Consider the following 21,594-nt stretch of genomic DNA (forward strand, 5'->3'; position numbering starts at 1 on the left):
AAAATGAAAATTGAAAAATGAAAATTGGAAGTTGGAAGTTGAAAATGGAAAATGAAAAATTTGTACTTGAAGACTAAAAATTGAAAATTGAAAAACATAAATTTAAATACAAAAGAAGATGAATTCCAAACCTTGAATACAATGCCCATGTTTTTAAATGAGAATATTCAAAATGAAAATCAGAGGATGAATAAGAAAATTCAAGAATGTAATTAAAAATAAATAAAGAGGGTAAAATCCAATGCTGTAATCGTATTATAAAAAAAATTCTCCCCGACGGGGAATCGAACCCCGGTCTCCCGCGTGACAGGCGGGGATACTGACCACTATACTATCGAGGAATTGTGTTTGCTGGAGTGTCTAATTTTAGTCCAACGATGTGAAGTGACTTGAATCAGTTTGCTACCTGTTCCTGTTGATAATTCTTCCTTTGAATTTGTTGAATGAACTGTCCAGTTTCAAATGTAGAATGTTTTTAATCTAATCGAAAAACACAAACATCAAGGAAGAAACCATCGCATCAAATTGTTCGTCTGGCAAAAAGAACACCCTGACGAGAGTGGAATATGCTGGCGCTTTGTTACTCGACGAAGAGAGAAACTCGAACCACATTAAACTCAAGTCTGTCCTACCCGTCAAAAACACCCCAATACCGTTGAGACAGTTAAGCGAAGACCCAGAGCGAAACGGAGAAGCAAAAGTTTCCGCCTATGTTGTGTGTTCGCTCTGAAACGAGTACATAACGAATCGACCGACCGACGATGCCCTCGGGCGGGAGAAGCAAAGCGATAAAGGAAAGAAACCACACCTCATGGCAGGCAAGCAGCTGCTGCCTGCTGAACGGAAAACGAACGAAAACTTCAACCACATTTCTTGGATATTTTGTGTTTCTGCCTGGCTAGAAAACTTTAGCCGAAGAAATCGGCAAAATAATGTCGTGTGGTTTGTAACCATCGATGAATAACTATCTGTAGAACAAAATATTTTTGCTTGATTAACATTCTTTGGTATTGGTTGAAGTGCAGCAAAAAAGATCTCGCCCCCGGGTGGACTCGAACCACCAACCTTTCGGTTAACAGCCGAACGCGCTAACCGATTGCGCCACGAAGGCGATTGATGCCCTTACTAGCCGGTAAGCCATGAAGTGTCTCTCGTTGGATCTAAACGAAACAAGGAAAACAAAACATCGGACCAAACGGAATCGTGCCAAAGCGGAGAGTTCTAAATTTATATGCCGCATGGGGGAGAGCTATGATTTTCAACGAGCTGGCTGTTTGGCTGACTGACGAGGGTTCGTTCGTGTGAGCAGGGCTTGACTGGAGAGTGGTAAATCGATGGAAATGGAATAAAGGTTGAGACAGCACAGCACACACATTCGTTGGCTGATGCAATTCGCGTGAGGCGCTCGGTATTTAAATGTTGCTCGTAGCGTGGGGTGATAAAAATGACGTCAATTGAATTAGCAGCGATGGAATACGGTTGGAAGGTGAATGTTGTTATTTGCGGATGGGCGTTTTAAAATAATCTATTTTCCGTAGATATATAAATCAACTGAACAGATTTTTTTACATAGGGAATGCTCATGATAAATAGACTACTTCTTCCATAAGATTTTACTAAAAGAAAATTTTATTCCACCAAACTTCATAAATTGCAAAGAGCGTCATGAAGTCATCAACCGCCTTCGTGGCGCAATCGGTTAGCGCGTTCGGCTGTTAACCGAAAGGTTGGTGGTTCGAGTCCACCCGGGGGCGGAATCTTTTTTGCTGCAGATAAACTTCAGTTATTCAACTTTTTTATACGAGAATTTTTAACTATTCCGTTCGATCGATCTTTTCCTTTTATCTTAATAGAATGTTTATTGTTCTATTCTCAAAATATTTAACTTTTAAAAATATATAATATATAAATGTTAACTAGACCAGATAGTTGATTAACTCAATTTTTGAATAATGACTGAACTAAATAGAACTTGGATTTCATTTGAAAGTTATTGTATGATAAAATTATCTGATCTTGATTCTGATCATCGATTTCTTTGCGAATTCTGATTTCTTTCTCATGCATTTTTTCTTACCTATATTTTCTAAAAAACATACTTTTTCTACAGCTTTTTTTTAATTTTAATTGATCGTGTTACTCAGTTGCTATTCGTTCAGTTTTACATCCGGTGAAGTAAAATAGAATTCGATTGCATAAATTAGTAGAAAGGTATTTTGATTTCAGTGAAATGACAACGAATTTTTCATGTTTTGGTTTTTACAATAGATATTTGTTTCTCATCTTTCCCTTTTCAGTCAATTTACAATTACAATATATTAAATATTCATTTACATATATGTATTATTGTTTTTTTTTGAACTTAAGTAAATTCAAAAACATCAATATCATCAGTATCATAAAAATTAACCTTTGGAATTTTTTAGATTACTCAGAGAAATTTCAAATGGCAAAAACGATATCGCCCCCGGGTGGACTCGAACCACCAACCTTTCGGTTAACAGCCGAACGCGCTAACCGATTGCGCCACGAAGGCGGTTGATGTCCCGGCTAATTTTTATTGGCGAAATTTTCTGTGCCTACTACGACCCAAGATCGAGTTATCCAAGAAATCTTGGAAATCTGTGGGAATTAGTTATTTTTTTTTTAAACTCTGTCCCAGAAAAATTAAATCTGTTATTTTTTTAACGCATGTAAATTAAATGTGTTCTTTTCAAGTTTTGTAAATTATTGATGTTTTTTCTATTATTTTAATCAAGCTATTGATATTGAAATAAAAAAAAATAGTGCAAAATATTATGAATTCCAAATTTATTTTTTTTATTTTAAAAATTGTGATGAAATATCTATCTATTTCTATTTTGTTAATGCACATTGTGATAGTATTTTTTTTAAATATTTTTAAATTCTTAGAAGAGTTGTTGAACAGAAGAATGAGTATCAGAAACTTAAAATTAGACCATTGGTCAAAAAACTTATTGAAAATCGTCACAAGACATGGAAACGTTGTTTCTAAACGTGATATGCATACGAAACTAACAATTGCTTTGCAAGCTTTAAATAAGGTAATGGTAGAATTTGAATGCTTCTTATGCAAAAACTCAATTCGCATGAAACTGCATGCCAGCATCTGCTCCAAAATGAAAAAATATTAGTTAAAGATGATAGATTGGTTCGACAATTGATGAGAGATCAGAGTAATATGAAAATAACCATTCCAACCTTTTTGAACTAAAACTGCTCGAAGATAGCATAATTCATAGATAGTGCTTTATTTGTATTAGCTAATGTTTTCTTTGAAATTTTATTTAAGGCGACTCTCAAAAATCCTTCTTTCAAAAAGTCCTATTTAATGAAAATTTAGCGGAATTTTAATGGAACCCTGCTGAGTTTAATATGAATTAATATAAACTACATTTCTTATTTTGTTTTTTTTTTTAGTTGTTTGACAATGACCACATCCAAAAATATTTCAAGAAATCTTCAAAAAATTTCACGGGGACAAAAATTTGTATCTAAAAATGCTTTACAGTAAAAATCTGTTAGAAGAAATATGTTCGTTCCAAAGGGATTAAAAAATACTGAATCAAGAAAGGTTGTCTTTTCCAGGGTAGTAATTTTTACAACGGGCAAAAAAGTATTCGCGCCCCCGGGTGGACTCGAACCACCAACCTTTCGGTTAACAGCCGAACGCGCTAACCGATTGCGCCACGAAGGCGGTTGATGTCTTGGCTAACCGATAATGCAGGCTGGATGCGGTTGCCCAATAGGGTTGAGTTGATCGACAGCGTGCTGTGGAACGATAAACGGTTTCGATTGGGGAAAAAGTTGAACTTTGGATCCTAAAACTATTTTGAAGTCCAAAATTTGAAGTTCATAAAACTATTAATTTACATTCTTACCTTTTCGTTGGTTTTTAAGTAATTGAACTAAGTTCACAATCCTTACAAGGTGTTGATGACCAAGCTGGAAGTAGCCTTACTAGCGTTTACTTATGCAAAACTCACAACTGTTTGCCAATCTTTCAAAAAGTGTGCTCAGCGATTCCATCCGAAAACGGCCAAAGTCACACCTGCGAGGGCTTCAGGTTAAAACAAAACAGACTGTGAGTTTTGCATTCTTGGGGAGATTGGCCAGTTGTCTCATACCCATAAATCGTTGGGCTTGCAGTTTTGATTAAGGTTTTTTTTTTATAATAAGGTTGATCGACATAATGAGTTCAGTTGACAATATTCACTCAATTGATGTATAAAAAAGTTTTGAAAATCATCCTTAAAAACTAGATAGTAGACTCATTTTAAATGAATTGTGCTCACGTAAGAACTTTTACTTTTTAGAACAACAAATCAAGGAAAGGGAGTGTCTGTCAGAGAAAGCGTCCATCCACGTTGCGCCACCAAACACAAGAGACAAGTTTTTCATTCCTCTTCAGATCAGTTTCAAATTCGTCCATGATACTGAAGCAGGGAGATCCAGAATTTACAAAATTCCATGTAAGAGTTGTCCAGCAATTTGCATCGGCCAAACTCGCCGTAAATTAAGAGTTCGGCTCAAAGAGTATAAAAATGCCGTTGAAAACAGAAGGATCAATCAATCGAGCGTGGCCCACACAACCAAATTTGGCCATTCCTTAGACTGGAAAAAAGTCAAATTTAAAACATGCTTACGCAAATCTGAACACCTAAATGCTTGGGATTCTGTTAATCAGCACTGACGAGGAACCGTTGAAAACCTTTCGACGGATGCATCCGCAGAGTGGCAAATTGGTTACGACAATTGTCTTCAAGTGATCAGTCGGACATCGCCCTGTTAGATGAGCAACATCGGCTCGAAACCGGTCGACAGAAAAGGTAATTTTAAATCCTTTTTTATTTACGTAAGGACGTTAAGTCCGCACAGTTGACGAGAACCTTGGCTGGCAGCAAGTGAAGACGCTGGCTCCGGATCGCTAGCAGTGGAGATCTTTTATCTCAGCCCTATGCGCCGGTCAATCTGCGCTGGACCCTTAGGTAGGTAGGTAGGTTAAGTACCATGTCCTGTAATACGTCGTGTGTTATGTGCCACGTAGTAGACACTCATGATCTGTTGAAGTTGCCGACAGTTGCCGAAGTTGATAAGACATACATAGTTCCATAAAAACTTTTATTTAAAATGAGTTCTTCTTTTATTTCTACTTGTGTGTTTGACATGGCCAAAAATATTGCGCCCCCGGGTGGACTCGAACCACCAACCTTTCGGTTAACAGCCGAACGCGCTAACCGATTGCGCCACGAAGGCGGTGCGTGGGTGGATGAAAACCTAAAATTTCGAAAACGGCTTAGTACAATGATCAGGAAGCCCGGTGGAAGTTTATTTCTGGACAACTGTTGAAGCCTTGTCCTCATTTCTTTAACCTCTTCGGTGGAGTCCTACCCAATGTCATTTGAGCTGTCTTTTCATTCAGGAAAAAAATATCAGAACGCAGGTCTCTTTTATAAGTTGGTCACCCAGGTGGTAAATTTCGGTTTACGGATTGCATCCCAAGGCATGCCACAACGTCCCTCCAGTTTGCTACTCCGTGTCCATGGGTACAATGGAAAATTCCCACACAAATCTTTCCGTTTAAAGACTCGAGGCCTGAAGGCCTGACCGACCCCTCTTAGCATTGACTCGAGTTTAGCGTACACATATCTGTCCTCTGCACGACTCAAAGCCCGATCTCTCCTCTAACGACACGACAACTGATCCCTCCTCGTAACGACTCGAGGTTAACAAGTTTACCCCTCCTCTTGGAGACTTCTCTTGAGACTTGAGATCCGACACCTTATCGAAAAGACTCGGTGTTGTCTACACATACCTCTACTCTTGGAGATTCGAGACCTGACATCTCCTCTAACGAATCGAGGTCCGACTTCTTATCATCAGGATTAGAGGTTCGCCACCTTTTGTTGTCTTATCTTTTGTAAGCGTTGCGAGTGTCAGCGATTTTGTTCGTAGATTGTATTTTATCATATGCAGTGAGTATTTCTGGTGTTGGACTATTCCTCTGAAATTCGAGACCATTCACTAGAAGGCGAAAAGTACGCAGCTACACTACCGGCTCCCCTTCTCACCACTATAGACCGTAAGCTGCCTAAACGAACCTAAGGGCGCGAGGTGAAAGCAATGACCGGCTGGAGTTCAAAGCCTGCCGATAATAACGTCCATCGGCCTTTTGGATTCAAACTCTAGCGAAACAACAGTGGACCAAATAAAATGTTCGTTACAAAATCAAGAGACGAAATATTTGGACATCAGAACCTGCCATTTTGCTCTCGCCGATAAACCCCATTACTAATCCTTGGACCCTAAATTTAGGACCGTACACCGTACACCCGTCTGTACGCCACTGGTTGAAGGTTATATCTGCCGCTGCACTACGATTAACCCCTCGACGGCCTTGGAGATTCAAATCTTCCAACATTCGGATTTGAATCAGCCGTTGAACTTGTCGCGTCGCATCCGTCGCTGGTTTGGGTTGAGGTACAAGGTGGGGCCAGGTACATAACTCACCGTGCGATCGCCACGCCAAAAGTCGTTTCACCGAGGACGCCATTATCAAATCGCTGCGTCAGTGCAAGGCTCTGACCTCTTCGAAGCCGAGGTTGAACTGCAACGAGGTTTGGATCCAGGTGGTAGCTGCAAACAAGAAACATTTAAGTAATTAAAGTGGTGGGCGAAAACCAAGCTTGGATTGTGCAATTCAATAAATAAGAAACACACCTCCGGATATTCTCTGCATTTTGTATTTTGTTTCAGTAAGCTTGCTGACTCTAGCGAATGTTTAGGGTATCTCTGGAAAGCCTGCCGACTGACAAATGGTTAGTCTTACACTTTGTAACTTCAAACCATGGGATCGGAGCTACCCACCGATGATGAATTTAGTCTACTACGGCTGTTGTCCGGTATTCTTTTCTTTCTTCGGTTTTCAACCCTTGGATTTTTCAGCTAATTGGCGTCTGTCACAACACACGTTCGGGATTTTTGAACGCTACGACTCGGATGTTTCCCACCGATGACGACATCCTACACCGACTCGAGAGGTTTGTCCGGCGTCGTGAGGCTCTTCACCCGAGGATATCGCCGGACAATGGTTTACCCCTCTCCTGCAAGGTCCGTGCCAAGAATACACTCATTCGCAGCGCAACTATGACCTCCACTACCCAGAATGTCTAGCGTAACCGTATTGCTTCAATCAAAGGAACGTAAGCATACTACTCAGATGCTCTCTGTTTGATACTGTTTTCACAAGTCCAGCCTCCAGTATGAGTGCGGCTGTGGTAATTGCCATCGCGTACCCGACATGGCTCATGAAGCTGAGCCTGTCGTCGATCATCACCCTCAGGAGGTCATCACCCTCAGGAGGACGACATCGTCCGCAAATCCTACAAGTTTGGCTCCAATTAGGGACTCATAATTAGTAGTAAAGCTTATCATACGTGATGTTCCACAAGAACGGGCCTAGTATTGACCCCGTGTTGCTCAACCGCAGGGACCTCTTGTGTCTTTTATTAGTTCATCACCCAGGTGTTAATTATTTTTTTCGGATTGCATTCCAAGGCAAAGCAAGCCACCGTGTCTCCCTAGTATCCAACTCTGGGTCCATGGGCAATTGGTCGACTCATGATACTATGTACTTCTACGCCATAAAGTCCACCTGGGGCCTCTGGTCATAATTCCCATCCGGACCTGCCATCGTAGGCTGTAACCGAGATGGGAGACCAGGTACGCGCTTAAGTGCTCATCGGCTAACTCAATTTCAAGTCAAAACTCCAGCATATTTACATTGCCTCTGCTACGATTCAAGACCAATGACCTCTCCTCTGAAGACTCGAGATCTTGGCTCCGCTTGGTTTGGCTCGAGGCCCTCTCCTCTTTGCCCGTCCGTGTGCCTAATCAAGAGCAGCTTATCCTGGAAACGCGCCTGTCACAGCACACGTCTGGGGCTTTGTGAATCTACTCGGATGATTCCCGGCGAAGACGTCATCTTACACCGACTCGAGTGACTTACCCGCCGCGACGTGAGATCACTCTACTCGAGAGTGTTCCGCGACGTGAATACTCTTCCCTCTACGAGTCCTACTGCGGAGAAGGTCTTGTCTTATCCCCACAGCCTACGTCGCAGAGGGCGCGTTCGACTCGCATACTCCGCGAAGGTAACGGTGGAGGTATCCTACACAAACACGCGCGACGTACCAGGCATCTCGGCATACGCAGAAGGTACAATCTTATCTTTGAATGCTTTACTGCCAAGTTCGGACAAACATTACTCAGATGCTCCTCGACGGAGAGGTCACCCTACACCGGTCGCGGACTGGTGCCTGTTCCAACTCCTCTGCAGGGCAGTCATGATCCGGGTGAACCCATCGCTGACCACGCGTTAAGTATTGGCATCCTCACACATCCTCCGCTCGATGCCGACAGCCGACAATGTCGTGTCTGGTCCGCAGGCGGCAAGCATGTTAGCGCGTACCCCTTCGAAACTCGGACAGTTGAACACTACGTGCTCTGATGTTTCGATTGTGTCACCGCAGGTTGGGCAGAATGGCGAGGCCACGTGTCTAAACTGGTGATGGTACTGCTTGAAGCATCCGTGACCAGTCAAGAATTGTGTCATGCAGAAATTCACCTCTCCATGTCTCCGATCCATCCAAAGTCCGACATTAGGGATCAAGCGATGGGTCCATCGGCCACGTTCCGAACTGTCCCACTGGTGCCGCCAGCTGGACATCGGGCATGTGCCTGCCGTTCGGTATGCGCTGATTACACTGATCAGCCGCTGCAAACTGCAGAGCTTTTGCAGGTTAAACTGCCTGCTCAAGGCTGTCGCCATTGCCGCCCTTTTACAGGCCTAGTCGAAGTGGGCCGTAAAGCTCAGCCGGTCCTCGATCATCACTCCAGGTACTTGATTGTACGCTTGGGTTCGATTGCGAACGGTCTGATTGTGCTGAAATCAGGTTGGTGATCAGCACCATCTCGGTCTTGTGGTGAGCCAGACGCAAGCTCTTGGAGCGCATCCAGCTTTCCACCTCATCAATCGCTCCTCTTCACTCGTATCCCAGTCGTATGGGACCCGCGGTCATGTAACTTCCCCGTGCTGTGGGAACAACTCGTTGACGATTTCTCGCATTCCTGTGGCGCACCTCCGCTCCGTGTCTTGGCCATGATAATCCTGTAAGAGTCACCCCATGGATTGTCATTGGCGTCCTCGCAGAGTTGTCTGAATCGTGCAATTTTGCTTTGCCCTGCAGAGAGCAGACCTCGCAATTGCGTAGGGCACTTTTCGCTCCGCTCTCGCTGACGGGGACCTGGCTCTCTGCATATGGCTCCTAGCCCGTAGGTAGCTAGTGCGCAGGTCCGCGATTTCCGTCGTCCACCAGTAGATGGGTTGCCGAGTGTCCTTCCGCTTGGCCCTCCTTGTCATCGCAGCGTCACATGTGCGTGCGAGTACCCTCGTCAGGTTTTGCTACCGGCGAACGCTACCTATGTCCTGGATGTGGGAGCCCTTCCCACATCCTAACCGAAATCTGGTCCGATTCGATCTTACACAGATCCTTCAGCGCTTCCTTAACCTCATTATCCGTGGCTATTTCGTCCAGATTCTTAACCCGGACGGTAACCGTGGTGCTCAAGGCACGGATTTCCGCCGCCTCGCCAACTATCTCCTGGGTAAGCGCACTGTACTCCGCGCTTTTCATCGTTGAGCCAAGTAGGAGTTCGAGGACCATCTTACGGGAACGTGTTCGGCGGATTCTCCTAAAATCCCCTCCTAGGCCCACCAACCTATCGATTGTCCTCATCTGGCGAAGGACATCGGCGTAGTTACTTTTCGGTGCCTTCACCACCAACGCCTCCCCCTTGTCCCTGACCCGGTTGGGTTTGGGCTTGGATTTGACCTTTTTCCTTTTGCGCTCAATCGTCTGCCACCCAGTTGGCGTCTCTCCTGGAGACCCTCTATTTCTCTCGCCGTTCCCAGCAAACTCCTCTTCGCATTCCGTCTGCACGCAGACGCAGTGAGCAGGCTCACCACCGCTCTGTTCGCCTTGACGAACATCGCCATCACGTTGGCGAGTTTCTCCCGCACTTCCTTGTGGATGTTAGACTTCTTTCTAACATAATCCACAAGGTCCTGCATGCCCGCCATAGCCACCGCTAGTTCAGCAGGAGTCTCAGGGTCCTGAAGCTCCGGGGAGCTTAGGAGTTCCTCGACTGCCTGCTGGACTTGAGCGAAGGGGTCTCCGCTCTCTGCGCTGTTTACAGGTGTCCTCACCGGCTTAAAGAGTTGTCTCTCCGGCGAGCGCCTTAGCCCGCTTCTGACGAACAGATTAGGGCAGTCGTCCTTCTCCGCCTCATTCGCTTTCATCCGCGTTTTATTTTTGGTATTAGAATTCATATTTGATTCCACGAGTAACGAATTATGTAGACGGTCGGCTTAACGCAGCAAGGACTGGAATACTGTGGGGTGTGTCCTGGTGCCCTACAGGCAACCGTTTGGGACTGGCGTTATTTAACGATCCGCCAACCTTCCAGGTACATCGCCACGGTTCAGCATTACACCTTCACGAAATGGAGTCGGTTTCCAATAGATGTTCCATGTTCATAGTCCGAATACGTTTGCAAGGGTCTTCATGAGAAGGTGGGGGTGTAGTTACCTCTTGTGTCTGCATGTCCTCAACGGTAATGTCCTGTTGTCGGCAGTTGTGGAAATAGCTTTCCACAAACTTATACAGTTATGCCGGGATCCTCATTCGGATGAGCGACGACGGAAGCGCTGTTGAAAACGTTCTTCACATCCTGAGTGACAACCGCACATAAACGATGTCCTTTTCTCTTGGTCAGCCTGCCTCTGTCCGCTACCTCAATAACAGAACAGATGGCATCTAGCACCTTACCGGCTACATCCAGCAGACAATTTGGCAAGTATGCTCCAGGTTGTCCAGGTTCCTTTCCCACTTCAACATTTCGACAAAGACATTCTGGCCGAGTTGCGTTGCCTCCCAGAGGCGTTCGCCAAAACAAGGTTCTCGTATACCGCGAGCGCGTACTTGAGCCTATCCGATAGCGGATCGCAAAATTGTCGCTATCCGTGAAGTCCACTTATTTTTAAATCACACATCAACACCGAGCTACCATAGGTGATGTATTTAGGCATTAAACCCCTTAACCACTCGTCGTTTCAGGTGCGTATCATGACAAAATACATTGGATGTTTTCCATTGGCCATGACACATCAGTATGTCAAAATAGATATTGACTTTGGACAACTTCCAGGCCACAAAGATGGTCCACCCCATGGTCAAGACTAGACTAACACTGGAAATTTTTCTACATTGATGAGTGTCAATTTCCGCTGTTTGTTGACAAAATATTGCGCCCCCGGGTGGACTCGAACCACCAACCTTTCGGTTAACAGCCGAACGCGCTAACCGATTGCGCCACGAAGGCGGCTGATGAAGCTAAAAATCGCTAAAAACATTTTTCGAAAATTCTAAAAATATTTTCTCTCTACTAGTGATTGATAAAAGACGTTAATAAAGAATGCAGTAAAGTGTTTATTGTATAATTTTTTATCAATTCAGATGCCTTTTTTTCAATAATTCTGTAAGAATGTCATGAGGTGTCTCCATTCCATTTTCTGAATAAAAAAACTCTAACGAGTTTCGAATGAAATGTGCACCAGAAATTCAAATTAAAACATTGTTCCTGGAACTGACCCGAATTTTGGGTCATTTCAATTAGAACCCGAAAGAAAGGATCAGCCCAAATTAAGACTCAGTGAAGGCATCTTCCCAATGTACAACAACGATGCCAAGATTTGCAACACTCCATAACGGGAAGGAATTTAATCTTAAAAATATGTTACTATTAAAATTGCTCCGGTTGCCAGTCATTTGCGAATGAAGAACACACACGTTTTAATAAGAAAGCCGATGATCCGATCCCTTCGTCCACTCTTCAACAACGCCTTCCGGATGGGTGACCGGAACAAAAGTGTCCACATCTACCGGAACCAATCTTTTGAGTATCTTCTCGGATTGGGAAACAAAGAAACGTCCGGCCGGACATCGTAAAATCTTATTAATTTGAGACATCTTCTTTTGACTACCGGACTCAAAAAACGAGAAGGCGTTTATCGGTTTCTTGGAGGGATTTTAATTTGGTCCTTTTCTTCCCTGGTAAGAAAACGCCCATCCTTTTTCCTGTCCGAGCACCACCAAACAGGACATTCACAGGGTTGATTTTTTGGATAATAATCGGTTTTACACTTTTTCCCTCGTATGGGAAACCGGGCTCAGATGGGCGTCGTCGTCGTCGTTTGATGACCGCCTTCGATGCCTGGGGCGTTCGTCGAATGAGATTTTGGTGGCCACTGCCCGCTTTTTAATGAAATTCCTTCCGAGAGGAAACTTATCTGCATATCTTGCTTTCGGTTCGGTGCGATTGATGTGAAATTGACGGTTGCCATATTGAATTTCTCCCAATCTTTTTTAAGGTGGAGGCACATTTTCAATAAAATAATGAAGCGAATTCTAAAAATAATAAAACGAATATTTCTTTAAGTTTGAATGCAGAGATTTAGGTTGATAGAATTTTAAGAATTCAGTGAAAAAAAAATCTTTTTTATTTAGAAATGTTAAAATTTTAGGTTTTTAATCATTCTATATTTGTAGATTTTCAGGAATTTTTGTGTTGATCAAAATATATCATCCCATTAATGATAGAGACTCAAAAGATGGGTAGGTACACATAGGATGGAGACAATTTTGTCCTAAGAAGCGCGAAAACATGTGTGGCGACCACATGTTGAAGTGTGTTGTGAGCTGTTCTTTCCTTCAATCATCCAAGCGATACTAAATAGTGTGGTGGCGTGGCACATTTTCACACGTTTCTTTGTTTTCATTGGCAGCCTCGCTTCCAAACGACTGGGTGTGGAAATCTATGCGGGAAATGAAATTTCCTATACCTTCTCAACTTCCACTAGTTGAATCGTATCGGGCGTTCATTCATCTTTGCTGGGGATCGTTTTGGGGGGACAGATCCAAAATTGGGGCACCTTCAGCACCAAAAAAAAATTCCAGGAATTGGTGACCAGATGTGAGAATTCCCCCCTTGACAAAATAAACTGTATTAATCTAGATCTATCTCTTTGTGTTGGGAACAAAGAAATTCTTATGATTCTATTTTTTGATTCAATTTTTTAAGGACAAAGAAAAAATACTCTTGATGATACAAAGTTAGGCGAGAGTCGATCATTCCAAACTTACCGTTTCAGAATTCCACAGAGAAGAAACGACGCTCTTGGAAGTTGGAAGTCGTCACCAAATTCATAAATAAACATTTCTAAAATCAAAACAATTTGAAAAGGAATCTTATCTTGCTACAAAGGTTAACGTTTTGTCAAAACGTGTCAAGGTTTTATCATCTTCACAAAAAATTTCACCGCCCGAATAGGGACTTGAACCCTAGACCGTTGGATTAAAAGTCCAACGCTCTACCGACTGAGCTACCCGGGCTTACAAAATTGTTATCAGTAGCCATGAAAATTGAGCCCGATGGTTGAAATTTGTAATTTCCAGAAGTTCTCCAGCTCCATCAGGCTTGTTCCGGAGATTTAACTATTTTATTATGAATATTGATGCTCACTCTTGAAGCTGAACTTGGTATGATAATGAATTTGAATTTTTCTTATCTCAAATTTATTTCCGATTTCTGTATTTTAAATTTGGCGCTACTTATTTCTGCTACCGATTCTCAATACTGTTCTGGATTACCATTATCATTCTTACCTGTTTTCAAATATAAAAGTCGTTTTTCTTTGAGTCATAATTTTTTGTTGTTTGCAATTTATTTATTTGTAATTTTAATTTTTTCTATCGGTGAGTTGGAATTGAAAACTTGAATTTAGTATTATGTTTTGAATTAAAATTTCTGAAGTATATTACTTAGCTGGCCAGAAGGGTCAGCTACAACTGCCCTCGAATTCCTGGTCAAGCCACCGGGATTCTAGTGAGGGTGGGCTCACATGCGGCCTTTTTTTCTTGGCTAAGCTAGAGCAGAGGTTTTGGAGAACCTCGATCGGCTGCTTACAATGGCACTGGTCGGATGTTATCAGAGAAACAATTTATTTCAATTTTCATGTTCTGTATATTGTAGTAACGTGTTGTGTGTGTGGGTGAAGAGTGTAACTGCTGCTGCTGCTGGGCCGGCCGGCTACGATGATGAGATTCTCGCTCAAGGTCCACGCGTTTCTCGGGGATGTACTAAGGACATCAGCTTGCCCTCGCGGAAAGGACTTACTCTTCCTTGTTGCTCTGGATGGTGCCCGCAGCGCTAACGCTCCGCAGGCACCTCGACAGAGCGAAGGAACCGGAGGGACACATCCGAAATCTCACGTACCCGTTTGAAGGGATCGAACAGTGCCCTCCTGAACCAACTCTACAGACCTTTTTTGACGACAGTCAGGTCTTTGGACGACGGTTATGGCGTGCCGTCCTTGTGGTGGATATCAAGTTTGTTCTGCTATCCTGCTCCAATTTGCGGGCTCAGAACGCCTGGGTGGTAAATCGAACCAATGCTAGACAAACGATTTGTCCTCAGGACGTATCGGCCCGTTTGCTTAGGACCAATTAGTGCCTCGTGTATCAAGGTCTCAACTTTAAACCTTCTGGGTCCTGGTAAAGTGTCACTGGTTAGGATGGGAACTTCGCCGATCGCGTTGATTACTCACTTGACTCAATAACTCGTTGCCGTTGCATTTATTGTTGAAAGATAATGTGCTTCATTGAAGATATTTTGTAATCGAAGTAGTCGGGTTTTCTCCATGCTCGCATTATGTTAGCATGTTCGTCGTTGATTAGTACGTGTTGAGGAACATTTGTTTCATTTTGCATATTCTTTTTCCTATTTGCCATTACCTCCATATCTATCCTACAACCCATGCTTCAAAGCAAAGCACTTCTTAAGCAAAACTTGCATTTGAAAAGCACAATTTATACAAAAAAAAACCAAAATACCTCTTGTCTGCAACTCCGATTCTCTACCTCCACGTGGTGCTAGCTGGGGTGCGAGCAACCTTAGCGGAGATAGGGTACCCAACCCCGGTGGATGCTTTGGTCGCATGCAAACTGAGTTAGGGGGCTTCGTACGCGTCTGTTCTCCATGTCAGGGACGGCGTGCGGAGTGCAACAACGTCCTGGTGGTGTTCAGTACCCAAAACAGCAACATCACGACGGTCATCCTGCGAGATAGTCGGGTCAGTTGCGGGCCTTGCGAGCCAGTGACTACAAAAAACATAAGCAACAAACAACGAACAACAAATTTCGGATGAAAATCGGCCAAGACCCACGCGACGAAAAGGGACTAGCGATTGGAAACTTGGAACATGGAACTGCCGATCTCTTAATTTTGCGGGCAGTACCCACGTGCTCTCCAACGAATTGAAGAGCCGCAAATTTGACATCGTAGCTCTGCAGGAGGTATGCTGGAAGGGCTCCACGGCACGAACGTACCCAGATGGTCGAGCCATCTACCAGAGCTGCGGCAACACACACAAGCTTGGAACAGCTTTTATAGTGATAGGAAAGATGCAAAAGCGCGTGATCGGGTGGTGGCCGATCAACTCACGAATGTGCCGGTTGAGAATCAAGGGCCGGTTCTTCAACATCAGCATCATCAACGTGCACAGCCCTCACCTCAGAAGTAACGGTGACGACAAAGACGAATTTTAGGCGCAACTGGAGCGTGAATACGACCGTTGCCCAAAACATGATATCAAGATCATCGTCGGGAATTTCAATGCTAAGGTCGGCCAGGAGGAGGAATTTAAACCGACAATTGGAAAGTTCAGTGCGCACCAGCTGACCAACGAAACGGCCTCAGACTTGATTTCGCCGCCTCCAAACGAATGGCCGTACGTAGTACCTTTTTCCAGCACCGCCTCCTACACAAGTACACCTGGAGATCACCGTACCAAACGCAATCACAGATCGACCACGTTTTGATTGACAGCCGGCACTTCTCGGACATCATCGACGTCAGATCCTGTCGAGGCGCCAACATCGAGTCAGACCACTATCTGGTGATGGCGAAGATGCGCCCAAAACTCTCCGTAGTGAACAACACACGAAACCGGCCCCGCCTCGGTTAAATATCGCACGACTGAAGCAACCTGAGGTAGCGGCAGACTTCGCGCAATCGGTCGAAGCAGCGCTGCCGGCAGAGCGCGAGCTTGACGAAGCCCCTCTCGAGGACTGTTGGGATACCATCAAGACAGCCATCAACAGTGCTGCGGAGAACGTCATCGGTTATGTGGAGCGAACTCGATAGAACGACTGGTTCGACGAGGAGTGTAGGAGGGTGATGGACGAAGAGAATGCCGCGCGGGCGGCAGTAGTGCAAAGAGGCACCCGTCGAAACATGGAAAATCACTGACAGCGGAAGAGGCAGCGAGTCCTAATTTTCCAAGAGAAAAAGCGCCACCTGGAGGAGGAGGAGCTCGAGGAGCTGGAGCAGCTGCATCGTTCCCAAGAAACACGAAAGTTCTATCAGAAACTCAACGCATCCCGCAAAGGCTTCGAGCCGCAAGCCGAAATGTGCCGGGATAAGGACGGGGGTATCCTGACGGACAATCGTGAGGTGATCAAAAGGTGGAAGCAGCACTTCGACGAACACCTGAACGGCGCACATGCTGGAGATCAAGACAGTGGGGGAAGGTACATCGCTGGCGTAGCCAACGACGAAAAGGAGCCACTCCCAACGATGAGGGAAGTTAAGGAAGCCATTCGCCAGTTCAATAGAAACAAGTCGGCTGGGAAGGATGGTATCGCAGCTAAACTCATCAAAATGGGCCCGAACTAGTTGGCTGATTGCCTACACCGGTTGATAGTCCGGATCTGGGATATAGAACAGCTACCGGAGGAGTGGACGGAGGGGTAATATGCCCCATCTACAAAAAGGGCGACAAATTGGACTGTGAGAACTACCGAGCGATCACTGTCCTCAATGCCGCCTACAAAGTGTTGTCCCGAATCCTACTCCGCCGCCTAACGCCACAAGCAAACAGATTCGTGGGAAGTCATCAGGCCGGCTTCATGGAGGGACGGTCAACGACGGACTAGATATTCACATTACGGCAAATCCTCCAAAAATGCCGGGAATACCAAGTCCCTACGCACCATCTATTCGTCGACTTCAAAGCCGCATACGACACGATCGACCGTAACGAGCTATGGAAAATTATAGACGAGAACGGCTTTTCCGGGAAGCTGATCAGACTGATCAAGGCGACGATGGATGGAACGCAGTGCTGTGTGCGGATTTCGGGCGAATTGTCGAGTTCATTCGAATCGCGCAGGGGGCTTCGACAAGGTGATTGTCTATCCTGCATGATGTTCAACGTGGCGCTAGAAGCTGTTATTCGACGAGCGGTGGGCGAAACGCGGGGCACGATTTTCAACAGATCCAGTCAACTTATCTGCTTTGCCGATGACATTGATATAGTCGGCAGATCATCTGCAGCGGTGGAAGATATCTACCGCAAAGACTTTGTCTATCTCGGCTCACTAGTGACCGCAGGCAATGACACCAGCCGTGAGATCCGGAGGCGAATTATCAGCGGAAGTCGTGCCTACTATGGACTCCACAAGCAGCTGCGGTCGAGAAGACTTAGCCCTCGCACGAAGTGTGAACTGTATATGACGCTCATTAGACCGATTGTTCTCAGAACAACAGAAGAACGGCAGAAGGACATAGTCCTACTGTGGTGACACCTACCATGGCGAGAATCGTCAAAAAGCGCCTTTAGAGAAATCCTCGTCGTAGTGCCACTAAATTGGCATAGGATCTCAACACATCGGATCCTGAAAGATAAACTTCAGACCAAGCCCTACAAGATCCAAAAAGTTCAAGACCTTACGGTGAAGCAGAAACAAGAACGGGTAAAAAAGCGAAGGCGCTGCTGAAGAGGGCCGCGGAAGGAAGGTTTAAGATTATCGTGTTTACCGACGAGAAACTCTTCACCGTACAGCACACTGACGGCCACACGGCGAAGAGTTACTGACGGCCACACGGCGACAGAAACCAGCATCGGTGATGGTTTGGGCCGGAATCACCCGTGATGGCCGGACTCCGCTGGTTTTTGTCCCTGAGGGAGTGAAGATCAACCAAAATACATATCGAGAACTAGTTCTACAGAATGTCGTCGAACCGTGGGCACGTCGACATTTTGGTTCCAGGGATTGGGTTTTCCAACAGGACTCGGCGCCGGCTCACAAAGCGAAGAAAACCCAACTTTGGATTGCGCAACATTTTCCAGGGTTCATTTCGAGCACCGAGTGGCCGGCGAATTCGCCAGACAGACCTGAACCCTATCAGCGATGCCAGGTAAATGTTTGACGTTTTGTATTTAGGAAAAAAGGTAAACAACAAGGTGTATATTTTCGATAAATTTAAAACTTATTTTACTACGGCTTTTTACTTCAGAGATCTCTTAGAAAGTAGTAGAATCAACTTTTAGGTCTTCTTCTAGTGTTTTAAATATTTTTTGAAAAAATATTGATAGCTACTAAGTGATAAATTGAGTTTCAAAAACTAGTGTTTTTCTTGCGATTGAACACATACACCTAAGTATTTTGAAAGTTTTTGAATGAAAAAGTAATATTTTCACAAAAACTTTCATTCAAAAAAAAAAGTTGGAGATATTTGTAAGCTAAATTTACCAAAGTTCTGTTCTAGAAAGCCTTCTAACAAGGAAAAAACCTGGTCGAAAAAACTGGAATTTTATCCTGTTCTCTGTTAACCAGGTAAAAAATTTGATGGTTTTATCTGGAATTAACGGAGTTTTAGAGTTGTCTTTTTGTACTGAAAGAAGATTTAAAATGATATAGATTTTTTATAGATTTATTGAGGAGTTGTATTTCATTTATGAAAAATGCACTTCTGAAATGCCTGCTCTAATGTAAGAGCTGTTTGCATATTTTTCGTAAATTTTTGTAAAAAAAATCAAATGTATTTCCGTCAGTGTGTATTGCAAGTACCTCCTCATGACAAAATTTTGCCCAATAACTATTAAAAAATAAGGATTAAAAAATTAGGAGCCAACTTCCTTTTTATTATATGCCTGTTCCTAAAAGGAAATTCGGCTCACGATCTCGTCGAGTCCAGACACTTTTAACTTTCGCTACTGATTATTGTTTTATCAGTGTTTTGAGGTTAGGTGAGGTGAGTCGTGAGTTCTTTCGTGATTTGCCGGACAATGGCGTCGGCCCGGTCCTGGCTGAACACTTTTAAAGTAGATCTGTCCAATTTTCCCTACATTTGAGGATATTCATTTGTTTGTCCATAAGTAAATTGGATTGTCTTTTGAGAATGTGATTCGGTTGCAAATAAACCACACACAAAACTGCGCCCACGTCAAATGCATCAAAACAAACTCAAGATGCCGTTAAACCAAGGGGGGTACATAGAAGGTGATACGATCTCTCAAATTTCAGAATCAGCCATGTTGATCGCTTCGTTGCGTTTGTTTACATTTAATCCATAGAACAGTTGAGACCTAAGCTTGCCTTCTCTTTTTAGTACACTGCTAATTTGTAAACAAAGATAACGAGCATCACCCCACTTCACCGCGCTCTCCACGCCTACTTACTGTAAAAGTCAGAGAACCTAGTAATTGAATGACCTTGCGTTGAACAGCATCATGAACGTCATGTGATTAAGGTGGATGGAGTCAGCACCCAGGATAGCTAGATTACTTAGGTATGCTACTCTGCTGCTTGCATATGTATTAGTAGGCCTACCAAAAAATAGTTATAGAAATTCCACAGAAATGTATGACATTTTTTTAAAATATTAGTTTTCTAGAAAAACTAATGATTTTAATATTCTGCAAAAAAATATAAAAATGTTCACCAAAGTATTTAAAATGCATTAGGTTTTTAAGCGTATGGAAAGCGTATTTTTAACGTAGATTTTTTATTGAGTTAAAAAAATTGCTTATTGCTAAACTGCCGTTCTAAGCAAAATTGTCCCATGTAGAAAAACGTGCAAACCAAAAAAACGCGATTGAAATATCAGCTATATTTCCAATTTTTCTTTCTAACTAAAAATTCACCGACAGTTTTTTCGTAGTAAACAGTTAAAGTTAATCATTTTACAATGTTTTCTGCCAAAAAATTACATTTCCTAAAAAAAAAAGCAAATTATAGCTAAAAATGCTCCGTGTGACACTTTTGCGTAGAATCAGAACGCATTCCGATGCTGGTTTTACGAAAATCTGTCACACGGCTACAATTTTTCTATCATTTTAAAAGCTTGCGTTGTTTATTTTTTTACCAAAAACTCATGCTAAACCGTTATTTGAGACATACATTCCTCTTTGTTTATAAAAATGTATAGTTGAGTACGGATCTTGTAAGTAGTGCCTACCGAAAAGTGTTTAGTGAAAATTTCGCTGAACAAAACACTCAAGTCTTCTCGCTCCTCCTCTGCCTTCTATTTTAGTGTTCTTTTTAGTGAATAACACTAAATTCAACAGTTTGAACTCATCTCAAGACAATTTTTCGGTAAAATTTGCATTTTTTTTTTATAGAATTTTCTCTAGTGTGACATTCTTGCGTAGAACTATCAACATAGAGACAACCACCTTGATGAAAATTTCGTATAAGTTCAGAACAAAGTATAGGTAGGGTAACGGACCTATTTTGGACCGCTTTGGGAAGTGGCTATGCTATTTTCTGAATTAATTAAGTACACGTTACAATTTTTGACTGCTTTATCCGTTCATTACGAAGATCAGGGCTTTTTCTATCGAAACGTATCGTTGTTTGTTGTAAAATAACAAGATTTAAGCCTAAAAACTCGATTCTTCGATCATTAGACTGGTCGGTATTTTGGACCACCAGGTTTCTATTTTGGACCACCCTTTGGACCTATTTTGGACCACCCCTAAACCTAATAGGTTTTTTTTCGAAATTTTCTATATTCACGACAGCGATCGATACGCAATTATGCGAATGATTCAGTTAATTTTTCCCTTTGTTATCCTTGTGGTCAAGTTTGGTTTGTTCACGTTAATTCATTCCTGAACTAACTTTCTTCAACTTTTCCCTAGCCACTATTTAGGTACACTTGTTTGTTGAATATTTCTTACTACAATATTTTTTTTCTTAAACTTATTATATTGTAAAACAATAATTTACGAAAAGATTAGCCGAAATACCGAAATACTCATCTGTTAAATATTGTGTTTCATGTTCATGTTTTGAAAATCACGACAGCACCTTGACGAAATTTGTTCTCTAATGTTAAATACTGGTCTTTAGGATCAATTTTTAGAACGCAATCTCCTTCAGGTGACCCAATGATAAGTAAATAAAGTCTGACATCATCAACTTCGTGACATCAATTGATGCATTTTGACTTCCAAAACCTTAGCAGATTTGGTTTGGCATCAGTTCTGTAGAATACATAGATTTAAAAACGACAAAAATGTACGAGAATTATTCGATCTCTTTAAAAATTTAAAAGCCGCGGCTTATATTTCGTGTCTTCTACCTAACAAAGAATATTTTTATCTAG

General features: G+C 43.1%; 8 non-coding genes across 8 annotated transcripts; 1 reads left to right on the top strand and 7 right to left on the bottom strand.

Annotated features, from left to right (window-relative positions):
* Positions 1–269: 269 nt before the first annotated feature.
* Trnad-guc (transfer RNA aspartic acid (anticodon GUC)) lies at positions 270–341 on the bottom strand. The gene has a single exon. It is a non-coding gene; the product is annotated as a tRNA-Asp (tRNA).
* A 696-nt stretch (positions 342–1,037) lies between these two features.
* Trnan-guu (transfer RNA asparagine (anticodon GUU)) lies at positions 1,038–1,111 on the bottom strand. The gene has a single exon. It is a non-coding gene; the product is annotated as a tRNA-Asn (tRNA).
* Positions 1,112–1,680: 569 nt separating this feature from the next.
* On the top strand, positions 1,681–1,754 carry Trnan-guu (transfer RNA asparagine (anticodon GUU)). Its single transcript has one exon. It is a non-coding gene; the product is annotated as a tRNA-Asn (tRNA).
* A 708-nt stretch (positions 1,755–2,462) lies between these two features.
* Positions 2,463–2,536, bottom strand: Trnan-guu (transfer RNA asparagine (anticodon GUU)). Its single transcript has one exon. It is a non-coding gene; the product is annotated as a tRNA-Asn (tRNA).
* A 1,108-nt stretch (positions 2,537–3,644) lies between these two features.
* Trnan-guu (transfer RNA asparagine (anticodon GUU)) lies at positions 3,645–3,718 on the bottom strand. Its single transcript has one exon. It is a non-coding gene; the product is annotated as a tRNA-Asn (tRNA).
* Positions 3,719–5,203: 1,485 nt separating this feature from the next.
* On the bottom strand, positions 5,204–5,277 carry Trnan-guu (transfer RNA asparagine (anticodon GUU)). The gene has a single exon. It is a non-coding gene; the product is annotated as a tRNA-Asn (tRNA).
* A 6,112-nt stretch (positions 5,278–11,389) lies between these two features.
* On the bottom strand, positions 11,390–11,463 carry Trnan-guu (transfer RNA asparagine (anticodon GUU)). The gene has a single exon. It is a non-coding gene; the product is annotated as a tRNA-Asn (tRNA).
* Positions 11,464–13,459: 1,996 nt separating this feature from the next.
* Positions 13,460–13,532, bottom strand: Trnak-uuu (transfer RNA lysine (anticodon UUU)). The gene has a single exon. It is a non-coding gene; the product is annotated as a tRNA-Lys (tRNA).
* Between the last annotated feature and the right edge of the window lie 8,062 nt (positions 13,533–21,594).

Source organism: Uranotaenia lowii, unplaced genomic scaffold (assembly GCF_029784155.1).
Source record: "Uranotaenia lowii strain MFRU-FL unplaced genomic scaffold, ASM2978415v1 HiC_scaffold_609, whole genome shotgun sequence".
Classification (NCBI taxonomy): Eukaryota; Metazoa; Arthropoda; class Insecta; order Diptera; family Culicidae; genus Uranotaenia; species Uranotaenia lowii.